Genomic DNA, 17,653 nt, shown 5'->3' with positions numbered 1-17,653 from the left:
ATGTGCCCTCAGCCTAGAGCACTTACCAACCAGATCTCTGCTAGTTTGTCACCCTGAGGTCCCGGGTCAAAGGTCACCTCCTCGCTGGAGACCTCAGAACACCCTTGGGTATTTTCTTTTACTATCTAAAGTGATCTTTATCTTGTGCTCTGTTATCCATTTCCTATTCCCATCCTCCACCCTCGAGGCTGTGAGCTCTGGAAAGCAAGCAGGACTTACAGGGCATGCTGAACCTGTAGTCCCAGGAATCAGGTAGAGGCAGCAGGAGAATTGAGGTTCGAGGTCATCTTGGATTTTGGAGGACAACCCTCTTGAGGAGGCTGGGGGAACAGGATTGGTGAGCTCAGAAAAGGTTAACAATCTGCTCAGTCACACCACCATAATACTTGGAGCGGAATACCTTTTAGATAATTTTAGTTAACTAATGAATTGTTCCTCTAAGTCCTTGGTTTCCTCATTTACAAAATGAGGATAAAAGCTGAATTTGGACCTGTGCAATGGTACAGTGGGAAAGGTGCCTGGGGCCAGACCTGACAACCTGAGGACCTATTCTTGTGACCTATCCGAATGACAGGAGGAGAGAGCCAAGTCTCCCAAGAGGCCCTCTGCCCTCGGTGTGAGTGCTATGGCAACTCCTCCACACCACCACAGGCACACTAAATAAACAAGTATAACCGAGTAACAAGATACACTTAAAAGACGAACTTAACCCAGAGTTAGGGTTAATGCTTAACCCACAAGAAGTATTCTGAAATGGGAGCCAGCAAAACAGTTTTGTATCTTTTTTGTATCTTTTTATCTTTTGTATCTTACTTATCTAGACCCCAGCTTCATCAGGAGGCTGGGCAAGTAGGCACAGGAGGGATATAAAGGCTGTGTTCTCTCTGGCCTTACTACTCATGGAATCATCCCTTTCTGCTCTGGGATCAACTTCTCCATCTGCACAATGGACCCAAAGCCAGCCTCCGCGTAAGGGTTCCAGGCTGCTTTTCTGGTGATTCTAGGGAGTGTGCTGGCCCAGGCCTGGACCCACCTTTTGCCTTCCACCCAGTTTTCCAAAGAGGACCTAGAACAATGGGAGGGAGTTTGGAGCCTGGCAGTCTGGGCCCCTCCCAGAGTTCCTGCAGATGAAGGGGGTGGGGCCTTCCTGTGGCTGGACAAAGGGCTGCTACCCCCACCCCCCAGTCTCCAGTGACTAGGAGAAAGGGCAGAAGCCCTGCCAGGGAGCTCCCATCTTAAGCTACCAAACCTTTAGGCAACACACTGCGGTACACACCCACACAGCAGAGTACGATGGACTGATCCAGCACCACACGAGTGTGCAACACACTGGCAGCATGACAGCAGCGTGCTCACACATACAACCAAAGGAGCAACTGCTTAGATGCACATCAACATACGTTAACGTGCACACAGAAACACAGATACCACATCTGCACAAAGCCAACATACTGGAAAAGACACTAAGGAGAGGACATCATCCCAGCCACTCACACAGCACGTGCAGCCATCCCAGGGACCCGACCAACACACAGACGCACACTCTCTCCTCCCCTGCACTGGAACCACCAGTGGAACACACACTTCTGAACTGTGCAGTCCTGTCCATACCAAAGCGCCATCCACAGAGGCAGGGGAGCTTGGGGCAGAGCACACAGCCCGAGCACACTGGAGGCCCTGGGTTCCCTTCAGAACACTGCGCGAAGCAAGCCAAGCGTAGGCCTCACATCCCAGCATGGGGAGGTTTCTGGATGATCACTGAAAATTTCCAGAGGCCTGCCTAGACAGGGACTGCATGCAAGATGAGATCCTGCCCCCCCCCCCAAAAAAAAAAAGCCAAAATGAAAACCTCTCAGATACACCAAGGCCCATAGCTGTGACAAAAACTCCTCTTCTAGGCACCGTCACAATGCCACTGTCACAATGCCCGGCCACTGTCAGCCTCTGCCAGAAGGAAGAGGCCATTAGGGTCCCAACTACTTGGGAGGCAGAAGCAGGAGGATCTGTCTCAAAACAATAAACAACAACAAATAAATAAATAAATAAATAAATAAATAAAGGGCAAGCCGATGGATTCTATGGAGTTTAAAATTAAAACAAACAGAAGTCCCACCAAGACCCTTTATACAGTCACTCAGCCCAATGTGTTTAATTGTACACAGCCTTTGAACTCTCAACAGGGATATCCACTTCAGCAAGCTACAAAAGCCCCACAGACACACAGCCGTCCTTATCCTGACCTTAGCCCACACCCATGCATACAGGCCTAGCTCTTTCCCAGGACTGAGGTGTAGGAGTTAGCCTGACCCTGGAGTGCTTGCTCTGAGGCTGGCAGGCCACAGCCTAAGCAAAGCCCAGCAGAGGCTGGAGGGTGGGACAAGGAGACGGTTGCACAAGAGACCTCTGGGTGGGGCCTCAGTGGTTTTATGCTTGTACCCACTGGGACCGGACAGGAGACTCCTGAGATCCACTCCTAGAAGCATTACCCCTCCCTCCCTGGCACGTGACCTGGCCTTTCTTTGACTCACCTACTTCCCATACACCTGGGTTCCCCCTCCTACTGCTCCAGGGCCTGGAACCTGGGGAGCAGCTGAGGTTGAGGCTCTCAGAGGACCCCACCCAGCTCCCTGCCCATCCTTCAAAGCCTTGAGCACCCCCTTCCTGTCCCGCTCCACCCAACCCTGAGTATCCTGTCACTAGGGTTGACATCTCAGGCCCCAAGGAAGGACAGCTGGATTCAGACCCTGTGTGACTCACCACGTTGCCTTTCCTACTTTTCTTTTTTAAAGTACCATTATCATTTTACCGTGGCCAAAGTAGTGATGTGCTGGTTGAAAGGAAGTTAAGACATCCAGGAAGCTGGGCTTGATGGCTCACACCTGTAATTCTAGCACTTGGGCAGCTGAGTCAAGAGGGTTATCTTTAGTTCAAGGCTAGCCTGGGCTACATAGTGAGTTCTAGCCAGTCTAGAATTGGACAATAATTCGAGAGCTTGTGTCAAACACCACCACCACCACAAAAACAAAAATAAACAAACAAAACAATAAAAAGGTCACCCAGGAACATGTCCTGGGTGTCTCAGAGGCCCCAAGAGGCCATTTGGCTCCACTTCTTACAACCCAAAGGACTGAGCCTCTTCATTTCTTTGTGAGAGTGAGGAGGACAGTGCTCCCATCTCTGTGAGGATGGGAGTGCTCCCACCTCTGTGAGGGTGAGTTGATTACACCAGTGAAGAGCTTGGAACAATCTCCAGCAAAGGCAGCCTTCTTTAGAAACTGCTCTCTCTTTTTTTTTGGGGGGGGGGGGTTTGAGACAGGGTTTCTCTGTGTAGCCCTGGCTGTCCTGGAACTTACTCTGTAGACCAGGCTGGCCTCGAACTCAGAAATCTGCCTGCTCTGCCTCCCCAGATGCTGGGATTAAAGGCATGCGCCACCACGCCCGGTTTAGAAACTGCTTTTTAATTGTTCCCAGACTATACTGTTGCTCTGAGAGGCTCCACCATGGCCATTCACCTCATATCGAGGGGCTCACACTTGCACCACAGGGAATGACTTGGCCTCATGACTTTAGGGAGCCCCATTCATTCAACTGGAGTAACCAAATGGGAACATTTTGCTAGGGACACACAGATGCTATCTCTACCTGGCCATTGTCACCTCAAGGGTACACTTAGAACAATGAAAGCTCTCTATTCTGGGTAGGGGAAACTTCTGCAAGAATATTATCCGTAGTGCCTGTGTACCTGTCACAGCTGATTCAGTTGCCCCCAAACTGCTGGTGGGAGAGCCGGACTGTAATGAGGCTGTCATCTCCCAAATTGCCAGGGCTATGAGGAAGGCACACAGGGAACTATGGGAGACAAACCACACAAGACTGTTAGGGAAGTCAAGGGGGTCTTCCTGTCAGAGGAGGCTACTGTGTTTCTAGCTCTAACATCTGCCAAGCCTGCAGAAATGCCTGCAGGAGACAATGGCCCATCACACTGCAAAGCCCTTTCCAGTCAGGTAGTTTAAAATGCTGGTGCTGATGTGGGAGGAACCCTCTAGTTCTTAGCAGGTGGGTGTGGAAACTGGAAGGATCGCTCAGCGCTCTGTGTGGCAACAGGAGTAAAAGTGAACATTCAAACACCCAGTGATCCAGAGGCTTGCTCTCACTCCCACGGACAAACCCAGACAGTCTTGCACACAACCCGCTGCAGATGTGGGCTGGGACCCGCAGCGCTTACCCGGCAGCCCGCAGAAGGAAAGCGCCCTGTCCTCACAGAACAGAAATAAAGTGACAATGGCAGACTGTGCAACACTTCAGCAGAGTGAGCTGGAGGGGATGGGAATGAGCATGACAGATGCCTGCTCAGGGCAAACACAGAATGACAGAGAAAACAACCACATTGAAACCCCACGAGTGAGCAGTGGGGCGGTGGTGGTCCATGTCTTTAATGCCAGCACTCGGAAGGCAGAGACAGGTGGATCTCTGTGAGTCTGAGGCCAGCCTGTTCTACAGAGCAAGTTCCAGGACAGCCAAAGCTACACAGAAAAATCCTGTCTTGAAAAATTCAAAGGAACAAACAAACCTTGTGAACAATGCCAATATGTTTATCTGCAGCAAAATCTAAAGCAATGTTTCTCAACTTGTGGGTCACGACCCCCTGGGGGGGGTCAAATGACCCTTTCACAGGGATCACCTAAGACCATTGGAAACCAGATATTTACATTATGACTCATAACACTAGCAAAATTACTGTTATGGGGGGCTGGCGAGATGGCTAAGCAGTTAAGAGCACTGACGGCTCTTCCAAAGGTCCTGAGTTCAAATCCCAGTAACCACATGGTGACTCACAACCACCTGTAATGAGATCTGACGCCCTCTTCCAGTGTGTCTGAAGTCAGCTACAGTGTACTTATATATAATAATAAATAAGTCTTTGGCAGACACTATAACAAATTAGTTATGACTTAGTAACGAAAATAATTTTGTAAGCTAGGGATCACTAAAGCATGAAACATTGTATTAAAAGCACCAGGAAGAAAACGAAAAGCATTAGGAAGGTTGAGAACCACTGCTCTAAAGAAAGAGGCATGGGGAGTAACAAAAATAGAAGCAAGGGCCAGGCGTGGTGTCATATGCCTTTAATCCCAGTAATCGGGAGGCAGAGGAAGGTGGCTCTCTGTGAGTTCCAGGCTAGTGTGGTCTACAGAGTAACTCACACTGCAGAGTCCAGGACAGCCAGGGCTATGGGAAGAAACTCCAAAGACTGTTTTGAAAAGACAGAGGTGGGCGGGGAGGGAAAGTGTGAGGTGGTTAGGGACATAGCTAAGTTAATAGAGTGCTTGCCTAACATTCAGGAGGACTGGGTTTGACCCCCAGCACTACATAAACAAGACTTGGTGGTACATGGGTAATGCCAGCACGTGGGAGGAAGAGACAGGAAGATCGAAGTCCAAGATCATCCCCACTACTAAGATAGCAAGTACTTGCATATGCCAAAGGGGTGGGGTGGGAGAGAGACCCAGTACAGGACAAGCTAATGGCAAACTCCCATGCCTCCCCTCAAAACAACAACTACAAAAACCTACATCCAAGGCTAATGTCTCCTGCAGATCTGCAGTGTTCAGAACTGAGGCAGAGCTGGGCGTGGACCTTGACCGGAGCTGCTCCTGCAGCAACGTGGGACAGAGTGTAAGACCCCAACTGGAAGAGGCTAGCACCCGAGCTTTGTCCGGCTCGCGCACTTCCCGAAAGCATCCCCCGCCAGGACACCCGCCCCGGCAGGCAGATGGGCGCCCGGACTGCGCGCGCTGGACCGTGGGAACCGGCCCGAGGCTCAGGAGAGGCAGGGCACAGATGGGGCGGGCGCCGGGGGCGGCGGCAGATGGGTGCGAGGCTGGCCCGGGCTGTGCGACAAAGGCGAAGGGCAGATGTTTGTGACCAGATGTTCGCGAGAGTGAGGCGGGGGCCTGGGAAAAACCGACAGGCCAGTTTCCTGCATCCTTCCCTCGTGGCCGCAGGGGAGAGCCTGGGAAGCCAGGGAGCGAGGTCCGGGTCTCACAGCTGATGTGATGCTATGTCCCAACCACCGCACCCTGCATCACCGACCCACCCTGATCTATGGTAGCACAGGAGTCTGCGGGTGCAACCGTACCATCATGGCCACAGCGGAACTCAAAACCTCCTACTGGAGGACCCTATGTGCCAGGTTCTAAACAGTGTTGAGATATCACAGGGGACAGAACCAACTCAAGTCTTCATCCTGGGCAGCTTTTATTTTGGAGGTGGGGACAAGGACACATGCAGCACAAATGCATAACATTATCTTATGTGAGGGCAACTCTTACTATTTTACTAATTATGAGATAGTCTTGTTATAAAGTCCAGGCTGGTCTGGAACTAAGAATACTCTGCCTTGCCAAATAAGGGTGCCTGCGACCCAACTTATGAACTGATGTGCTGCTGACAGGCGGCCAGAGCCTCTCAGGAGGAGGGGTTACCCACAGCGTTTGTACCAGCTCGTTTGAAAGAGTAACCAGAAACAAGTCCTAATAAACAGCTACTGGAAAAATGGCTGAATGAACTGTGAATTCCTCGTGGATCTAGGACATTATGAGACAGCACTTTTCTTTCAGGAATTTGTTTTAAGGATGTCCTCAAATGTGGGAAATGTATAATATATGTATAGGAAGGGCAGCCAACTGGAAAAAGCTACACAGCCATGGCCAGGCCACAGCTCCAATCATGGTATTGTAGTCAGGAGGGAATGGGGAAGAGTAGAGCATGGGGTGTGGGCCTGTGATTTCAGCCTTGGGGAGTCAGAAGCAAGAGAATGGAAAACTGGGCTCACCTGTGCTACAGAGTGTTCTCCCTGCTAGCTTGGACTACATAACAAAATCTTGTCTTAAAAAAAGAAAGCTATGGCCGGGCGGTGGAGGCACATGCCTTTAATCCCAGCACTTGGGAGGCAGAAGCAGGCAGATTTCTTAGTTTGAGGCTAGCCTGGTCTACAAAGTGAGTTCCAGGACAGCCAGGGCTACAACAGAGAAACCCTGTCTCGAAAAACAAAAACAAAAACAGAAAACTATGGGGGTTGGAGAGGTGGCTACTAGTTAAAAGCAATTGTTGCTCTTGTAAAGGGTTCAGGTTTGGTTCCCAGCATCCACATAGCAGCTCACAACCATCTGTAACTCCAGCTCCAGAGTTCCAATGCATTTTGGCATGTGCCACACACATTCACTCAAATTAAAATAAAAGACAATCTTTTAAAAAGGAAAACCTCCAAATGTAAGGATGAATTCCTTTTAAGACACTAGCTATGAAGAGGCAGAGGCAGGATCTCTATGAGTTTGAGGCTAGCTTGGTCTACACAGTGAGTTCCAAGGCAGTAAGACCTGCGTAAACTAACCAAACATCAAACAAGAAAAGAAGACAGCAGCTGGGTTCGGGGCTCAGGATTTGTCTCAAATGCACGCAATCCTTGGTTCAATCTCTAGTACTGCAAACATCAAAACCCTGGTTTGTGTCATAAGATGAAAGGTGGAAAAGGACTTGCTGTTGACTTCAATCCTGGGAACCCATAGAAAGTAGAAAGGAGAGAAATGACTCAAGGGAGTTGTCCTCTGACCTCCACATTCATGCTATGGCATGTGTACCCTCCTCCATAACACATACACACACATACACATATATACACACAACACACACAAAACACACATAAGATGCATACACATACAACATATATACAAACACACAACACACATATCACATACACAAACTCACAATAATAACAAACACATACAACACATACACATACAACACACACTAATAATAATATTTAGTAAAACAAAAATGTAAAGAAATCAGAACACTGGCTTGCTGCTCAGTGGTGTTTAGTGTCCTGGCAGAGCTGTGTAGCCATAACTACTGACAGTTCTAGAGCATTTCCACCACTTCAGAGACACCATTAGGAACTACTCACCACAGACTACTGCCTCACTCACACCCCTGGGCCTGTAATTAATTTTCTGTCTTTTAGCATCAGACTGTTCTGAATATTTGATGTACATGGAATTGTCCAGTATGGATCTTAGTGACCTCTGCTTTTATTTATTTGTTCAGTTATTTATTTTTGTTTTTTTGTTTTTGAGACAGAGTCTCTTTACATAACCCTGGCTGTCCAGGAACTCACTATGTAGACCATACTGGACTTTCATACAGAGATCCACCTGCCTCTGCCTTTTAAGTGCTGAGATTAAAGGTGTGGACCACCATGCCCAGCTTGCAACTTCTTTTATAGCAACAAGGTTTTCAAGGTTCTCTCTGTCTCTGTCTCTGTCTCTCCTTCCTCCCTCTTTCCCTTCCTCCCTCTGTCCCTTTCTCCCACTCCACCTCTCTCTATATTAAGCAAGGCTAAGATAGATATTCTTTTTTTCTTTTCTTTCTTTTTTTTAAAGATTAATTTATTATTATACATAAGTACACCATAGCTGTCTTTAGATGCACCAGAAGAGAGTGTCAGATCTCATTACAGGTGGTTGTGAGCCACCATGTGGTTGCTGGGATTTGAACTCAGGACCTCTGGAAGAGCAGTCAGTGCTCTTACCTACCAAGCCATCTCTCCAGCCCTAAGATAGATATTCTAGGACCTTTCTTGTATATGCTTGCAAGGCACGGGTTCTTCACCACTGAGATATGAGTTGAACATCCATCCAAAACTAATTTTCTTCCTTTATATTAGATTTAAAAAAAAATGTGTGTGTGTGTATGTGTGTGTGTGTTTGTGTGTGTGTGTGTGTGTATGTGTGTATTCCATTTGTATATGGGTGCCTATGGGAGATGTCAGATATTCTGGAGCTGGAGAGGCCACCATGTGGGTACTGGTTCCTCGGTCAAAGCGATGAGTACTTTGAACCACTGAATCATTTCTCTAGCCTTTTTCTTTTTTCTCTTTCTTTCTTTTTCTTTTCTTTTCTTTTTTTTTTTTTTTTTTTTTTTTTTTTGTTTTTCCGAGACAGGGTTTCTCTGTGTAGCCCTGGCTGTTCTGGAACTCACTCTGTAGACCAGACTAGCCTCGAACTCAGAAATCCGCCTGCTTCTGCTTCCCAAGTGCTGGGACTAAAGGCGTGTGCCACCACCACCCGGCTTCTCTAGCCCTTTTCTTTGACAAGGTCTTATGTAGCTCCAGCTTGCCTTGAATTTAATGTGTAGCTCAGGGTGGCCTTTTCTGTCTCCATCTTTTGAGGACTGAGATAACAGATGTGTGTCACTATACCTGGTTTATATTATGCTGGGGACCAAACCTAGAGCTTTGTGCCAGCTAGCTAGGCAAGCACTTTACTAAGTGAAACACATTTCTAGCCATAGATCATGTGTTTTTGTTTTCTGTTTTGTTTTTGGTTTTTCAAGACAGGATTTCTCTGTGTAGCCCTGGCTGTCCTGGAACTCACTCTGTAGCTGGCCTTGAACTCAGAAATCCACCTGGCTCTGCCTCCCAAGTGCTGGGATTAAAGGCGTGTGCCACCACTGCCCAGCCTGTGTTTTTGGTTTTGAGACACTGTTTCACTCCACAACCCTGGGTAGCACAAAACTGGGTATACAGGTCAGACTGGCCTTAAACTTACCGCCTGCCTCGGCCTCTTGAGTGCTGGGATTGAAGGTGTGTGCTGCCATGCCCAGCAAAACATACTTTTTTAGGGCACAGCTGGGCACAGTGGAATACATTTTAAATTCTAGCACTTGAAAAGCAGAGGCAGCTGAATCAGGAATTTGAAGCCTTCTTTTCCTACAGAGAGAGTTTAAGGCCAGTCTAAGACCCCATCTCAAAAACAACAAAACCATGGAGACACTGGCAAGTTGATTGTTTACTTATTTATCTTCTGTTTTCAAGACAGGGTCTCTCTGCATAGCCCTGGTTGTCTGGAAACTTGCTCTGTAGACCAGGCTAGCCTCAGAGGCCCACCAAGGATGGGATAAAAGGCATGTACCACCATGCCCTGTTCTGCAAACTGTTTCAGTGGGGACTCAGATGGGGATTAAATGGGCACCTCAGATTTCAGGTCACCTTTTGTTGTGTTGTCCATGTTTTTGCATCCTTGTCTGTGGTGCTGCATTGCTTGTATTGTTGCTGACTAAAATGACACAGCCACAGTAGAACACTTAGAATATCTTGGCTTTAAACAGAATGGAAGCCTTTCTCAGTTCTATGCCCCAAACTCCCTGAGATAACTAGCTCGAGTGTTTAAGGGTGAGCAGGAGTAGTTTGGGAAGTGTAGAGATGCTACTTCACATGGGGAATGGAGAGCTGGGGAGCCAGTGACTCCCAAGATCCCATGGGAATGGACAAAGATTCTGATTCTGGCTCTAGCTGTCATTGGCAAATATCCCACTCCATGCCACCGTCCTTCCTTTAAATTGAGGTGGAATTGTATACTTGAGGCTTTAGTTAGTTCAGGAGTTCCTGAAAGGTATAAAGTAAATAGGAGAAAATGGCTTCAACATCACTTAGAGACCTGGCACATGAAGCTTGGAAACAGCCCGAGCCCACTGCCTTGATACAGAGGCTTTCGTCATTCATGGCGTGACATCTGTAGAGTGTGTGCTCATCTTCTGGGCATCCCATCCGTCCATTCTTCAGTTGTGTTTTTGTTTTTCCCAGGCAGGCTTCAGGCTGGACTTGGAAGTTATGACCCTGGGCATGTAGGTGACGCAGCTCAGTTGGTGTGGGTCTAGCATGCAGGAATTCCTGGCTCTATCCCTAGTACCAAATAAACTTGGCAACACTTATTTTGTTTGTTTTTGGTTTTTTTTTTTGAGACAGGGTTTCTCTGTCTAGCCCTGACTATCCTGGAACTCACTCTGTAGACCAGGCTGGCCTCGGGTTTCTCTGTCTAGCCCTGACTGTCCTGGAACTCACTCTGTAGACCAGGCTGGCCTCGAACTCAGAAATCTGCCTGTCTCTCCCTCCCAAGTGCTGGGATCAAAGGCGTGCGTCACCACCACCCGGCTGGCAACACTTCTGTAATCCCAGCACTCAGGAGGTTGAGGCAGGAGGATCAGAAATCAAGGTCATCTCTAGCTACACAGCAAATTCAAGGTCAGCTTGGGTACCTAAGATCTGATTTCAAAAATATGACTTTGTTTGTTTCACAAAGCAAAGAAATTGTAACCCTTTTGCCTTTGCATCTGGAGTGGACATTCTGGGCAGGTCCATCGGACTTAGCATGATCTTCAGTTTTAAGCACCTACTGCGTGTTATGGTCTGGTCAAGTCTTGGGGACATGGTGGTGAGTAACATTTGCTTTCTTTTCCTTCTTAACTTCCTTGAGGTTTTTTTTTTTTTTTTTGGTTTTTGAGACAGTTTCTCTGTGTAGTCCTGGCTGTCCTGGAACTTACTCTGTAGACCAGGCCGGCCTCGAACTCAGAAATCCACCTGCCTCTGCCTCCCAAGTGCTGGGATTAAAGGCGTGCGCCACCACCGCCCGGCCCTTCCTTGAGGTTTTTACATGACCGGGGTCATGACCTAACTCATTAACTGATATTCAAAATGACGAAAATGAATTAACGTGCTTCTGATTTCGGGTTGGGATAGCAAAACTGCCTTCATATCATTGCTCTGCTACTTGGAAGAATTATCTTTTTGGGTCTGGGTGCCCTCCTTTGCAAATGGGATCCCAATCACACCACTTGGAGGGTTGTAGTTGGGGGCTATACAGGACAATGATGAACTTGGAAATTCCTCCTGCCTAGCTTAGTCCAGCTATGTGCTTAAGAAGCCATGAGGACTGGAGTTTTGCTTGGGACTGGAACCCAAAGTTTTGTGCCTGCTGGGCAAGAACTCATCAGAAAAAAATTAACTAAATTAGTAAAAAATTTAAAAGATCGCTATTATGGGAGCCTAGCGACTAAGTTGTGAACAAGCGCAGCATCACCTCTGTTTGCCTAGGAGGAAACAGTGTGGCGGAGGATGGCTGCAGGCCCAAGCACAGCATGCTCTGACTGTTTGGTTCTCAGGATCAGGGTCTACGGAGCTGGGAGCTGGGGCTCCTCCTCTCGGTTTGCTCCCCTCCTTTTCCCTGGGAAAATCCAACAGGTGGTGGGGCCACTGTGCTGGGGCCATTGTGTGGCCTAGAGGGTCGTGAGTGTGTGTGTGGGAAGATGGATGCCTTCATTACCATGTGAATCCTGGGAAAGCGCAGAGCTGGAGGTGGGTGGGTGGGGGACTTGGCTGGCCCTGGCCAGACCACACAGCGGCTGAGAAGGGGGTCCCTGCGAACCCTGAAAGAGCCTTTTAAGATCCCAGGTACTGGGCTTCGTTCTCTTGTTTAATCCCTTATTTTTAGAACATTTCCATTATATGAATTGTAAACAGGACACTGACAGAAAGAAGAATTTTTTAAAGGGAGAAACACTTGTTTCCCACCCATACTTTCTCAGTTGCAATTTCCCACCGCTGGAGCTGCCTATCACAGCAAACTGTAGCCCCGCACCTCTGTGGAACATTTCCCAGTGGGGCTCTTTCTGACTGTTCCTCGGATATGTCCTAGGTAGCTCCAGAGTAATTAGCGACTAGTTGGTGAACAAACTAGTAGAGACAGCAGGGTTTGGACTTAGAAACTAGATGTGGTCAGTTTGGTTGGAGTGGAACGGCTACTGGTCTGATGATGGGAAAGGAGGCAGGGAAGAGAGATGGCAGTAGATGGACAGCCATGCCTGGTGAGCACGAATCCCCTACTTCACAGATGATGAAAATGAGTCTGCTGTCTTGAATCCACACAAGGTGAGAACTGAGGCACAGTCAGGATTGCAAGTCCTGTTACTCTAAGGCAGTTTCAGATTCTGCTATTTCTGGAGTTTTTCCTTGGGGGCAGGAAAGAGGAACCCTTGGGGGATACCTGAGAGTCAGGGTGTGTGAGGGGACACAGAAAACTGAAACTGGGGAGTGACCTAAGCAAAGAGAAATGAGGACCCCAAATCCAGACCTGACACATACAGGCAAGCACACAAACAAGTACAGACACATATACACAGACACATGCACACATAGACACACATGTACACACAGACACACATGCACACACAAAACACAAACAGCCGCCCATGCACACACAGACATCCATGCACATACAGACACACATGCATACACAGACACACATGCACACACAGACATACATGTACCCAGAGACACATATACACACAAATACACATGCATACAGACATATATACACATACACAGACATATGCACGCACACACATGTACACACAGACACACATGCACACAGAGACACACACACAGACACATATGCACACGCATGTGCATTCACATACACACTACACTCACCTCAGAGCAGAAAGAAGGCAAAAGGGCACAGGTTCACAAGTTGATACAAACAGGCTTGAAGCCTTCATAAGCCTGTTCTCAGCTCATGTGCTCCCTCTCTCTGTCAGGCATCCTGGCACAAGCACTCATAAACGCACACACCCTTAAGTGCGACAGAAGCACAAAGGCATGCACAGTGTGGAGGAAAGAGTATCGGCAGCCCCAGGTTTGGCCTGAGTTCTGGCACTAGACCAAAATAGTGAAAGCTCATTTGGCAAAACACAAAATAAGATGCTTATCTGACTGTCCAAGAAATGAGCAGAGATGGGAGCCAACCGCTCAGCAGACCGGTTTAGCCTCCTCTATGCCTGTAACCTTTATGATGGAAAGTAACTTGAAAAAAAAATTTTTTTTTTAAAAGACAAGGTCTCCCATTGTAGCCCAGGCTGGCCTACAATGCCACTGTCTTCTTGCCTCAGCCTATATCCATCTAGGGAAGTAACTTTGAAATGACTAATTCACTGTTTCTACGTCCCTTCCTTGCACCATCTCCATCTGTAAATCCCACCTCTTTTGCTTACCCTCCCTGACCCCTTCCCGCATCCCCTACTCCCTTGGATTCTTTTGTGTGATAGAATCTCCCTATGGTACCCTGGCTGGCCTGGAACTGGCTATATAGACCAGGCTGGCCTTAAACTTGAAGTTATCCTTCTCTGTCTTGCAAGTCTAGAATGAGAGGTTTTGCGCCACCACACACAGTCTGAATGGTCATTCTAGTTTATAGAACAGGTGTTTCCTGATTACAGAATCACACATAAAAGCCAGCTAAGATCTGAAGTACAAGGTTGGCCAGGTGTGGTAGTCCACACCTTAAACCCAGCACAGGAGGCAGAAGAAGGCAGATCTCTTCTGAGATGAGGCCAGCCAAGTCTGTGTAGAAAGTTCCAGGCCAGGCAAGGCTGGATCATGAAACCCTGTCTCAAATTTAATAAAAAAAGGAAGAAAAGAAAGAAAGAAAGGGAGACAGACAGAAAGAAAAGAGCGAAAGATAGAAAGAGAGAGAGAAAGAGAGAGATGGTCTGCTTTCATTATCTAGCAGGTTTAAAGACAACTGTGGCTAGCAAGACCCTGTCTAGGGGGAGAAAAACGCCAAAGTCAACTAAAGGCTGGTGTAGCTCCGTGGTTAAGCCCTGGCATATGTACAGCTTTGCTTGGTGCCTTAGGATTGAGTCCACACAGCAAACAACACAATAAAGCTGGTTAAGGTTCTGAAGACAGGGTGAAGAACAGGTGAATGACTAAACACTGGCTGCTTCCCAGGAAGCCCGGGTTCGATCCCCAGCATTCACATGTGGTTCACAATTCACAACTTTTTGTAACTCTAGGTCCAAGGGCCTCTGTGGGCAGCAGGCACGCACATGGTATAAATACAGACAGACAGACAGACAGACAGACAGACAGACAGACAAAGCAGAAAGGAAGTTTAGAAAAAAAAATTTTTTGGGGGGGGTGGTTCAAGAAAAAAATATTTCAAAGATAAACTTGTTACAAATTTGTCCTTTCTTTTCTTTTTCTTCTTCCTTTCTCTTTCTTTCTTTTCATTTTTTGAGAGAGGGTTTGTTGGCTGTTCTGAAACTCACTATGTAGACCAGGCTAGCCTCAAACTCAGAGATCCACCAGCCTCTGCCTCCCGAGTGCTGGGATCAAAGGTTGTACGACTGCACTCAGCTGATTGTTGTTTGTTTATTTATTTATTGAGACATAGTCTCATGTAGCTAAGGCTGGCCTAGACTGCTTTGATCATGAAGAATCCACCTCCTGGGTATTTCGATTACAGACATGGACTTTTATGCTCAGCAATGCCCCCTCCCCCCATTATCTTTAACATGCTTTCATGTAGCCCAGGCTAGACTGAAACTAGAAATAGAGTTGAGGCTGAAGAGGACCTTAAACTCCTGACCTTCTTGCCTCCACCTCCTGCAATTGTTAGAGGCAAATAAATGTCCATCGCTATTCAGCGCTCTTTCGCCCTCCATGGCCATTTCCCTCAGTGGCATAGGACTGGATTACTCCATGAACTGAGGACTCAGAAGGGAGGAGGACCTACTTAGGGTCTCATTCCCAAGGCAGGGTTTGGCTTTCACATGTAGATAGCCGTTTATATCATCAGTACTGCCTCAAAATGACAGAGGCTGGGCCCTGGCTGGTATTACACAAGATGCCAGAAACTAATGGGTAAGGGAAGGTACCAAAGCAGTGTGCCCTGTGGATCAGATTCCAACTACAAGTGTCTAAGTGGTAGCCAAGTTTGGCAGCGCAGGCCTTTAATCCCAGTACCTACAAGGTAGAGGCAGGCGGATCTCTGTGAGTCTGAAGCAAGCCTGGTGATCCATGAGCCTTGACACAATGAGTTCGAGGACAGCCTGGGTTATGTAGAGGGACAGTGTCTTAAAGACACAAACAAACAAGCCAGAAACACCCAAATAAATCAAAGCAAATAACTTTTTTTTTTTTTTTTTTTGAGATAGGTTTTTCTATGTAGAGGTTGGCTGTTCTGTTCTGGCACTTGCTTTGTAAACTGACCAGGCTGGCCTCAAATTCACAGAGATCTACCTACCTCTGTCTCCCAAGTGCTGGAATTAAAGGTATATACCACCACTGCCTGGCTAACAATATCACTTTTAAAAAAGCTCTTGCTGGGCAGTGGTGGCACACGCCTTTAATCCAGCACTTGGGAGGCAGAGGCAGGCAGATTTCTGAGTTTGAGGCCGGCCTGGTGTACAGAGTGAGTTGCAGGACAGCCAGGGCTACACAGAGAAACCCTGTTTCAAAAAACAAAACAAAACAAAACAAACAAAACTCTTTAGTGTTATTTATTCCTCTCTGTATTAGCTCATCTAATCCACCTTCCCTATAGAAACCTACCATAGATGCTTCTTAGACACATACACAGAATTAAAATGGAGTTACCCTATGACGGGACAACAATGCCCCTATAAACATTACAGGTTGCCAAATTAAAAAGCCCAGTGTCAGGAATGGGTTACCTCTTTTGAAGTTGTCAGCCAATGATGTCCCACAGACAATTACAGACTATTGCCAATGTTATATCATTAAGTGACTTAGTGCTATGACATTAGGTGACTTGACAGTAAGCCACTTACTGTGGTGGTTGAAATAGGAATGGCCCATAGACTCATGGGTTTGAATGCTTGGCCCACATAGGGAATGGTATTATTAGGAGGTATGGCCTTTTTGGAGTGGTTGTGGCCTTGTTGGAGGAAGTGTGTCACTGTGGCAGCAGGCTCCGATGTCTCATATGCTCAAGTCATACCCAGTGTGGCATACAGTCTCCTTCTGCTACCTATGGATACAGATATACAACTCTCAGCTACCTTTCCAGCACCATGTCTGCCTGCATGCCAACAGTCTGTCCGCCCTGATGACAGTGGGCTAAACCTCTGAACTGTAAGCCAGCCCTGATCAAATATTTTTCTTTCTAAGTGTTGCCATGGTCATGGCGTCTCTTCACAGCAATAGAAACCCTACCTAAGACACCCATTGCTGAAGACACTACATGCTTGAGTCATAGAATGTAGAGACATCAAGTTGGTACTGACCTGGAAGCATCATCCGTGCTGGCTAGTTTCATAATTCTGGAAGGTGCTGTCTATGTTACCAAAGGAGAAAAGTAATCATCAGTCTATCTAGCTGGGAATCCTGCCCAATGATGCAATAGTGCCTCATATAAGGTGAACCCCATACTTAACCCCATTATCAGGCTCTAATGATATTTATATCCTGTTTTATATATATAAAACACATGCTATATAATTATGCTACATATTATGTATAATCATATATAATATGGTATTTATATATGATATATATATATATATATTATATGGAATATTATATATAAAATAACCTGTGGCTAGGTGGATCATATACCCTAGGGAAAACCTACAACTATTCTGTACAATATTAAAGGGACTCCTAATGATTTATTGTTCTACACATAGGTTAATGCATCTCTCAGTCCTCATCTGAGAAGTTTCTATTCACAGCAGATGGCGGTTAAGACAGAGAGGTACAGAGAATAGGAGAGTGCAGAATCCTCAGCCCTATATAGGACATCTTTATCACAAGGCTCAGGGATCACTGTGGAAGAGATGGTGGAATACCGCAAGAGCAAAGGCAATGGCTGATGACAAGGTGTTTCCTAGACACAGCAGGGCAGTGCACATAAGAACTCATAGTGGGCCGGGCAGTGGTGGCACATGCCTTTAATCCTAGTACTTGGGAGGCAGAGGCAGATGGATTTCTGAGTTCAAGACCAGCCTGGTCTAT

Source organism: Mastomys coucha, unplaced genomic scaffold, assembly GCF_008632895.1.
Source record: "Mastomys coucha isolate ucsf_1 unplaced genomic scaffold, UCSF_Mcou_1 pScaffold15, whole genome shotgun sequence".
In the NCBI taxonomy this organism is placed as follows: domain Eukaryota; kingdom Metazoa; phylum Chordata; class Mammalia; order Rodentia; family Muridae; genus Mastomys; species Mastomys coucha.
The sequence above is the reverse complement of the archived record's forward strand: the minus strand, read 5'-3'. Positions refer to the sequence as shown.